Below are 10,765 nucleotides of genomic sequence, written 5' to 3' on the forward strand. Positions count from 1 at the left end.
TGGTAACTGTGCAGGGGCGGATCTAGCAAAGCTTTTGCCAGGGGCCAGGTAGGGCATTAACAGAGAAAGGTGGACATAAAGATATACTTTTCTTTCTTACTCTCATATAAAATATTTAGCTTTTATTAAATGCTTATCTGAATCTTACAACCAAAGTTTGTATAATAATACACAAGATTGGCTGTAGACCATTGTTCATCATTCAGAACACTGTGTAAAAATAACAAAAACAAAAAGTGAATGCGAAAGTGCATAAATATTTATTTTATGTGTTTGATGTGTGTCGGGCGTGGTCTGCAGTGCCGCTGCAGGGGAGGTGGACCCACGGGTGTAAAGTCTGTGCTCTCTTGGCTGTTTTTGGGTGTGTGTTGGGCTATGAGTTGAAAAGCTACAGCTGCCTGTGTGGGTACACCAACCATGTGTGAAAAGTGGTCCATAACGTAATGCTTCAAAGCATGTTCATGCAAACATTGTCGGGTCTGCCGTGGTACAATGGGACTTCTGCTCATGAACCTGTGCACAGCGCCTGCAAATCGGGCTGTATGAAGTCACCTCATCTTTACACAAAACTGTAAGCTGTCATCTGTGAGGCGCGAGCGGTGTTTGTTTTTATCATAATTCATGGTGGAGAATGGCTGCTCTGCTGAGTTTTGCTCTCTGTAGCCGTATGAATGGCAAACTACACTGATTAGCAGCGGCATAGGCACACTTAAAATTTCTTCTGAAATTTTCGCTTTCTAGTTCAACTTAATATCTCTTCAGCACAATACACACGCTTTTAAAAAATAAAGTAATACGTTCTTTTATTTTTGTTTTGTTTTCCTGACATTCGACTGAAATCGTGAATTTACTATTTAATATAAGTATTAAATAGTAGGAACAACATAGTCCTAAAATATTGCATGTTGTTATGTCATCTGTCATGTTTTGCTTTTAGGGTTTCTGGAGATACAAGACTGACACAGATCCAGTTAAATAGAAGAGTTACCATGTCTGTCATGTTACTCATTGTCACACTAACATGATGCAACACCTGGGAGTTAGTATTAATGCAGAGCAGCAACAACAAAGTTATAAATGAATATGTTGTTAATGCTCCATGAAGCGTGCCACCATTACAGATGGTTTTTCTCTGGCCACAGCAGCTCGTAGTTTGCTGAGAATCTGAACTGATTCCCCACAAAAAGGCTGGAGATGCTTCACTGCAGAAAGAAAACAATGCTACATTATTTTGTCAAAAAACTAGAACAACAACCACAAGCAGCGAATAACGCACAGACTATTTTATGCTTCATAAGTGTCAACATGCTGATTTTTCCAGTCAGAGGTCTTTTACAAGGCAACGCACTTTTTCAAATAAGAAGTTCCTGCTTTGTTCTGTTATTCTGGTTCATTCATTTTGTTAAATAGGACCTATTTATTTCTAATGTTCTGCCTGACATCAGCAAGTAATTGCCAAATCTAATTTACCATGTCAAAGTTTAAAGGTTGTGTTGTTCTGTCTCTTTCTACAAGTAGAGGACAATTTTGTTTTTGCGCCTTCAACACCAACACAGCCAGCTGTCTATAGTATTAAATTTTTCTTCTAATTATAATCTTTGTGTCATGAATCAGAGAGTGACTTCTGTTACCTTTTTATTTATAAAGGCTAAAGACAAGCATTACAATGTCATTTAGTTCTTAATAGGCATTAATTAAGAGGCCTTTGTGTATTTAAATAGTGCTTGTCTGGTCTTATTCACTCACAGCAATATTCAGCATCACAAACACTCACAAACTACTGACAGTGCTGAGCTACAGCTGCCTCACCACAAGACACTTCCTACATTCATCTATTTTGTCATACAGCAATTTAAACACTTTATGTAGCACTCATCAATGGACAACTTATCTAGTAGTGAAATAGAAAAATAAATATGGAAAAATCAACGTTATTTTGTCATGGCACTGGGTCTGTGACCCAATGTTTTCCAGCTCAGCTGTTTATTTTTTTGAATACTTATTTGCTATGTCCCAATTCAGGTCCTGCATCCTTCAAAGGCTGCATTTGAAGGCTCATTTAGAAGGTTTTCCAAATTCAAAGGCTGCTCCAAATGCAGCCAACAAATGCATCCTTCAATTCCCCGAATTTGAAGGATGGGTCGGGTGTATTCTTCGTGGCCCAAACTATCCCAGAATTCATAGCGCGGCCCAGCCAATTCCAGTTTCCAACAATGGCGGCCGCTACTTATTTGTAATATTACTCTTAATACTCTTTTCAATACCGTGTTTTTCGGACCATAAGGTGCACCGGATTATAAGGCGCATTAAGTGAAAAAAAAAACAGTCAGATAAGTCGAACGTTACTCAACTCATTCTTCTTGCTTCCTCCACTTCCGTACCATTGATTCATTAATGTTGAATTCTCTCACAGCTGCTCTATTCCCATGTTGTTGCAGTATATTAATGACTAACCTGGTATTGTGGATGGATTATCTCAGTTGTTCTCCTGACTGAAGTTTGGTCCGTTTACAGCATCCTGCCATGCGATTGCATTTGTCCCTAACCATCGGGAACCCTCACGTTAACTTTTATCGAGTGGAAAAAAGTTAGCGTTCATCCTCCAGCTTCACTGTGTTATGCTAACATAGCTATGTAGCTAGCGATCACGTAGCACATCATTATATACCAGCTAGCCCAACTTCTGTAACCCTACAAACGTCACTGCTGTTTAGTTTTCTGTCTTCATTTATGTTGGAAGTGACAGCAGAGCTGTACGTTTGAATTTGTTCAGAAATCTCTCAGTCAGAACATGCTATATCATGCTTAGGTGGAAGCTAGCGAGCTAACTTCCTGCTAACTTCTAACTCTGTTAAATGTAATAAATCCTGTTTTCATGGATGCCTGGATGTTAAACTTAATTGCTACACCTGGTAAAGCAGCAACGCTGATCATTTTATTAAAGATGAAAGAATTTAGACAGTTTTTAACTCTCAGTGATGCCGCAGTGTTCGTTTGACTTTGGGACCTGAAGCGGACGGAGTTTAGGACCCAGATTCCTCTGGGAGGCTCCTGACTATGGTAGCCATAATGCTCCGACAATCCATCAAGCGGTGTGGCTTTGTCACTACCCGATCCGTACCGGAAACCCGATCGGTACCCCACATGCGCGAAAGGTGTCTACTTCCGGTCGAAGCGTTTTACGATAGTTACGGGTCAGAGTATCTGTTAAGATGTTAAGAATAATAAGTATCTCTTAAAATGTTTCAGATAATGAAACATTTAATATAATGTAGACAAAAACAAAAAAATAAAAAGATAGTTACGGATCAGGACTCCCCGATCCGTACTGCGCATGTGCAGGGGTTTTCTTCTTCTTCTGTTCGTTTAATGGCAGTTTACTCCCCAGTGTTCGAGGATACCGCCACCTGCTGATCGAGTGAATGAACCCTATTGTAAACTGAAGTAGCGTCATTACAAACGTGTGTTAATTTTGATTTAGTGATAGTCAGTGTGTTTATGCTTGTCTGTGTGGAGAGGATTGATTGGAATAGTGATGATGATCTCCGCTATCACTGTCAATTGTCAGTAAACATTTCATCTGGCTGATGAATCTTCACGTGACATATTACAATGTCTGTATTATTAACTCTGTAATTAGGCGCCATTCTTCTTATTTTACGGCGCTGTTGTTCAATCGGGGAACGCTCTGTGTTGAGGAGAAAAGCATGAATTTGTTTGTATACAGATTATCCATAGTTTAAATGTCCCGGTAGTCGAAAAGGAGGCAGAGCTGTTGAGAAATGCTAGGCGCTAACTGGGCGCTAACCGTATCATTCAAATATATTGAATGTCGCAATGCTGGCAAAGAGAGGAAGTGACGTAAGATTTGCGCATGCGGGGTACTGACCGGGTTTCCGGTACGGATCGGGTAGCGACAGGCTTCATAGCTTACCAAAGTCATACTAAAACATTTTTTGACAGATTTTTGAGTGCCGTGTACCACATAAAATCAGTTTGAGGTCAGTAAGCACAACTCTACTTTTAAGATTAGGCTTCAAACTTTCCTTTTTGCTAAAGCATATAGTTAGGGCTGGACCAGGTGACCCTGAATCCTCCCTTAGTTATGCTGCAATAGACGTAGGCTGCCGGGGGATTCCTATGATGCATTGAGTTTTTCCTTTCCAGTCACCTTTCTCACTCACTATGTGTTAATAGACCTCTCTGCATCGAATCATATCTGTTATTAATCTCTGTCTCTCTTCCACAGCATGTCTTTATCCTGTCTTCCTTCTCTCACCCCAACCGGTCGCAGCAGATGGCCGCCCCTCCCTGAGCCTGGTTCTGCTGGAGGTTTCTTCCTGTTAAAAGGGAGTTTTTCCTTCCCACTGTCGCCAAAGTGCTTGCTCATAGGGGGTCATATGATTGTTGGGTTTTTCTCTGTATCTGTTATTATAGAGTATACTGTACAATATAAAGCGCCTTGAGGCGACTTTTGTTGATTTGGGGCTATATAAATAAAATTGAATTGAATTGAATTGAACCAGAATTCATACATAAGGCGCACCGTCGATTTTTGAGAAAATTAAAGGATTTTAAGTGTGCCTTATAGTGCGGAAAATGCGGTACTTCAGTTATTAAATTATTATTTATAATATTTTTAAAATAATATAAAAATGCTTTTCAAACGTGGCAATGGCAGAGGAGCACGGCTAAAGAGTTTGAAATATTACTATTTCTGAATCACAAAATAAACTTTTAAGATATTTTCAGGTGAGAATGTAGCTGTGTAAACTTAAAATATCTGCTCGGTTTACCAAGAGAACAATGAATTCCAGCTTATCGTTTTCAGACCCCCGTGGTCTTTCACTAAATGTGATATATAAGTCACTTAGATAACTTAAAAATGTTATTGTTTGGCTTTTTTCAGTGTTTTATTTGTTCCTGAGTAAATCGGTTTGGCTGAGATTAAAGTTATAGTTTTCACACAGCTGAGTTTGTTAAACTCCAACGACACAGCAGTGACACAAATCTAAAGGCTAGATCAGGGGTGCCCAATCCCAGTCCTCGAGAGCTACCGTCCTACAGCTTTTAGATGCATCCTTGGTCAGACACACCTGAATCAAATGAATGGCTTGTTATCAGGCCTTTGCCAAACTTGGTGGCATACAGAAGAGGTAATCAAACCATTTGATTCGGCTGTGTTGGAGTAGGGATGCATCTAAAAGCTGCAGGACAGTAGCTCTTGAGGACTGGGATTGGGCACCCCTGGGCTAGACCGTCCAATTTCCCAGGCTTGCACTTACGGCCTTCTCGGTCTCAAAGGATGCGGCCCCTGAATTGGGACACAGCCATTGTGTTTTCTGAGGTTCATAGTGATCTTAGTTCTCCCTCCGTCAGTGTTGATCTCAGCCTGTGTATAGTCAGTCTTTGTCTGTGCCTCTCCTGTATTCCACGTTTCATCTCTATGTTCATGCATCATGTTCCCTCTGTCTCCAGTCAGTCATGTCTCCAGGGCACAGTGTCAAGTCCAAGTTTCTGTGAATGTCTCATATTTCCTGTTTTATTTTGACACTTCCTAGTTCTCTGTTCCAGTCTTAGTTTTCCATTTTCGTAGCTTTAGTTCCATGTTTCTAGTTTTCTGAGTTTTTAGTTATTAGTGCTTTTATGTTTGAATATTTTGATAAATCTTTCTCCCTTAGTTCTCTCCTTTGTTTTTGAGTCCTGCATTTGGCTCCTCATCCTGCTGCCACACAGCACCTTAAATGACATATTTAAATCACTATAGATCATCATGACTCCTTATTTATTTCATCACAGACGGAAAGATCCATTTTTATTAGTCTTTATATTGCACCAGTCACATGCAAGTGTGTAATCATACGATGACCTTCATGGTTCCTTGACCATCTCTCTGTGACAGCAGGCTGAAAAGTCCACCTGACAACCTTTAAATTAGCCTTTCGTCTCAGGAAGTCCCATTATCTCCTCTGCTGAAAATACATCCTCCTGGCACATCTCACCATCTTTTAACCACCAGCTCAGGCTCACTGCAATCATCATCATTCCACCAGCTGTGGTTAAATTACAAAATAAAAGAGCCTAGAACCTGCCGTCACTGTCAGGCTTGCAGTGAAAATCATCAGCGTTCAGAGAAATATGATGTACTCAAACTATCATGTCTGCTCTGTTTTTAACGGCTGCTAGAAACTTTGTGTTTGGCTGCTGATATTCACCCTGAGGAGCCGGAAATAATTCAGCTAATCCCGCAGCCTCCACCATCACAGACTGCATACATGCCTCTGTATTAATGTTTATATTTATGCAAGAGCCTGTGGGTAAAGTGCTGCACATATTCAACGACAGCTTGTGTGGGTTTTTGTTGATGTGTGTGCTCAAATTGCAAAACTCCAGGTACCTGGGGAACTCCACTTCGTTTGTGGACGTTTAGAGTGTGAAAAGATGAGAGCCCCACTACCCCCCACAAATATTGTCCAGGCTTTTAAATGTAATCTAACTTGAAAGTGTCATGAATAACAGAAAGAAGGACCCAAAATGCAGACACTCAAAGGCTGGAACAAAAACAAACTTTAAAAAAAAAAAAAAAAAGGCCACACAGAAGGGTAATCAGGGACATTTACACAGGGGGAAACAATACACAATGATCAATAATAATGATACCAAGACACTATCAAAAAGTAAATAAATAAAACCAAGTAACAAAATGCGAAGACGACATACAAATGAACTAAATCTAGTGAAACGACGATAAGACAGGAAATACTGAGGGAATCAAATACACTAACAGCAAGTAAAACTAACTACTCAGGATTGAAAAGCACAAAACAATAACAGAAAGATTACATTTAAATAAGAAAACTTTGCCCTGTGACAGACTGGCGACCTGTCCATAGCGTTCCCCGCCTCTCGCCCTATGGGAGCTGGGATAGGCTCCAGCCCCCACCCCACCCTGACAAGGATACGTGGAAAAGGATAGATTAAATAAGAAATAAACCATAAAACAGAATATATTAATAAACAGAACTAGAAGGTTCAAAGACTTAATGTGCTACTTCAAAAACCCAGGCACACAGGTTCTTAACTTACCCCCAAAGAAAGCAGTGAAATAGTACAACAGTTCCAGTCAGTGCAGATGCATTTATTCATGAGGAGCTGTAATCCATCGTAGCATGTGTGTTCACCTGCTGACTTCTTTGGAATGGGCTTACATTATTATGCTGCAGTAAGATTCACAGAAATCGAAATTTGCAGTCTAAATCAGCCCCTGCTGTTTTGGGGTTTTTTTTTTTCCTTTTTTCTTTGAGGAATTAAACCACGAGTGTAATTTCTAGTTCCAGTTAATGCTCCATGAAGCTTCAGTATATTAAAAAAAATAAATAAATAAGAAAAACTAACTGTTAGACATACTAAACCTATATACCACAAAGACAAGGAGAGGACTCACATCCTTACTGTGCCCCAACATTTTAAGGGGTGGCTGTAGGTCAGTAGGTGGAACAGGTCATCTGTTAACTGGCAGGTTGGTGGTTTGCTCCCTGGCTGCTCCAGTCCGCATGCGAGAGATCCATGAGTAAGATCTTTGGCAAGTTTCTCTCCGATACATCTTGGTGAGGTAAGGCTTGGCTGCTCGGTCATGAAAACCCATTCCATGAAGCTGTCCGTGTACAGTTCTTCATCTTGTCTGAAGGCCGCACGAAGTTTACAGGTCTATAACGACTGCACAGTGTTGGTGACCTCTGTGCACTATGCCCCTCAGTATCCGCTGATCCCACAGGTGAGCGCAGAACATTTAGCAGTGAGGAAATTTCACAACTTGACTTGTTTCACAGGTGCCATCGAAACATGGCACCATGCTGGAATTCACTGAGCTCCAGGGAGAAAGGTGTTGAAAGAGGAAGAAACATGGATGGCCTAGTTATAGATGTTAGTCATACTGTACCTGCATTGACTGTTTTTCTACATTCTGCAGAGACATAGATGCTTTAGTGTAAATCTTCAGTTAAACAGTCTATCACTGCACAGGGAAACAATGGCTCATGCTAACGCCCAGGATGTCTGGAGCCAAGCACGGCTCGGCTGACTGGAGACATCGGGTCACATGACTCGGGTCACTGCGTAAAGGAAGATTTCACAAGAACACATTCAACATACTATTTATGTTTAATGAGAAAACTGTTAACACACCAGAGAAAGGCATCCGCTGGCGTCTGGGTGTAGAAGCAGCTGAGAATAGCGGGACTGAGTTCCTCACATTAAAACCAGAAAGAGCAGCGTGTTTTAACATCTGCATTAGTAATGAGCTCAGGGATGCTGCAGGTGCCTGTTCCTACTGCCACTGCTGACTTTGATTACAGCATTTAAAGGAACATTTCTAATGCTGTTCAGGTCATTTCAACATTGCATGGACTTATTGCCTGACCAATGTAGATGTTAGCTCACATCAGTGTCACTCTGCAGTTCAGCCTCAGAATGTTACAGCAACCATTTCATGATGCACAATCTGCAAAAATGTTGACAGTGCTTCTTGATTCACTCGTCACCTGATCCTTCAGCTGCACAGCTGTATACAGAGAGCGAGCTCTCATTGCTGATGGGGAGAGCAGAGTGGTCAGAAACAGACATGTTTTAGTATAAGACGAGCCTCTGTTGGCTGTATTTTAGACTCCATTAGGATTAGCTCTCTATATTTTGATAATTATTTGTAAGATATTGCCTACACCATGCTACGGGGTGGGTGGGTAGGTGGGTGTTCCTAATGATAAACAAAGAGGTCACTTTCTTTAAAGCTGCTGCCAGTGTTCAAGGTTTTACTTCCCTCCAAGGTACAGTGTTAGAAATGTGTATACATGTTTACACCATGTGGTGCTTTGCAAGAAAGCAGAAACAAAAGAAAAGACCACACTTTGTGAACGTGACGGGCTCCAGTGCTGTGAGCAGTTTAAGGTAAAACAAAATCTAAGGAGTGTAGATTGCTATTGTTATGCATGTTTCATCCTAAACATTTTGTTTGTTTTTGCTAACAGTGACTATTTTAACATGCTGGTGTCAGTTTGCCATGTTCAGTATTTAACTGGTTTCAGACCAACATTAAATCTGAGGCAGGTCTGGAATTTCACTCCTGTCCTGTGAGGAAGTCTTATGTTAAATATAAAGTGGAGCTTTCTCTTCTCTGCTTTATCTATTCAGCCCAGCTATGATTAGAGGAACTCAAAATTGTTGGCACTACATTAAAATAATTGCATTAAAATATTAATAACAACAAAATTCAGCTGATTTAAACGGTGGTCATTGTGTGACATGGTTCACTGTCATTATATACAGGGAGAATCACAATATGAATGAAAATTAAGGTGAAGCGTTGGTAAAACAGCTGGTTAAACACAGACGCAGCTGAGCCTGCACCTGCTCAACTTGCCTGTTATATTAGAGCAGACTTGGTCAGAGCTGCCGTCACTTCTCCATCATTGTCAGAGTTTTTGTTGTTGACATACAGGATCACTTATTACCTACTTTTTCAAATTCCATCCAAATCACAGATGTTGGCCAATGTGATTAGCAAGAGGAAATTCAGATACTACAATCACTGAAGTTTGTTTACTTGCTAATGTTGAGTTTCCAAAAAAAGCACAAAAAGCACAGTTAGTAACTGATCTTAGAGCAGTGAAAGCAGACTAGCAACATTTTGCCTTCCACGTTGAACTCTTAAAGCAACAGAGCAGTGCCAGTGTTAGCAAACCAATAGAAACAAGCTGCAGGCCCTCAGCTCGCCCAGCTTTGGCCAATGTTAGAGGGAAAGACGCCCTCGGAGACAGAGACGACGACACTTCTCTAGACAGAGAAAGAAATTAGCACAGCTACAACAGCCCGTAGCAGCAGTAAAGGCTGGATGGACATATTAGGCGAGGAGCTTTCTGACAGTGAAAGGAGAGCGATCACTTTACTTTGGTATCTGTTAATTAAATAATTTATGTCTATTTTTAGATTTGACAAGGCTTTCCTGGCAGAAAGCAGGAACACTGCTTAAAGGATCTATTGGGGCTGTTTTGGCAGCAGATGGGGAAACACACATCAGGCAGGCAGTCATAAAGTCATGCCTGACTGTTGTACAAACACCAGCTCTTCCACCCAGTCTCATACCAGGTCAGCTATATTGATAAAGAAATGTTTCCTTCACAAGTGTGTTTTAATTATTACCAGCCAGTCAGCTCTACCCATTTCATGTTCATCATCCGTGCTAGGCCACATGCATACACACCAACCAGCGCCTGTGTAGCAACTATTCAGTTTTGTAAAGATCTTACATTCAGTAACTGCTTTGACATTTCAGGATTTACAGTTTGGTGAAACTTGGACTGACTTAGTAAAACTTAGTAAAACATGTCTGTCTCTTTGTGTCATGTCAAAAGAAAATGTTTCCATACGAAAACTTGAGATCTGAATATTCTTTTTTGCTCGTTTCTTTTCTGATTCATTTGGATCTAAATCACAAGCATTGACAATAGACTGGATGTAGGGGGAAAAAAGCTTAAAATAGCAGCTGATGTGCAAATGAATGACTTAATTTTAATTTAAAGGCCGCAGATCTCATGATATGATTATAAGACTGATCATCAACCTGCAGCCTAGAATGTCCTGGTGCCACATGTACTTGTGGACACCCTTATGTTTAAAGATTTTGTATTCCTCATGCACTCTTGGTAGTTGTGGATCAGTCCATCAGGGTCTCTGCCCCTGGCCGCCGCCCAGCACACATTGCACCCAACCC

Source organism: Oreochromis aureus, linkage group 1, assembly GCF_013358895.1.
Source record: "Oreochromis aureus strain Israel breed Guangdong linkage group 1, ZZ_aureus, whole genome shotgun sequence".
Taxonomy (NCBI): domain Eukaryota; kingdom Metazoa; phylum Chordata; class Actinopteri; order Cichliformes; family Cichlidae; genus Oreochromis; species Oreochromis aureus.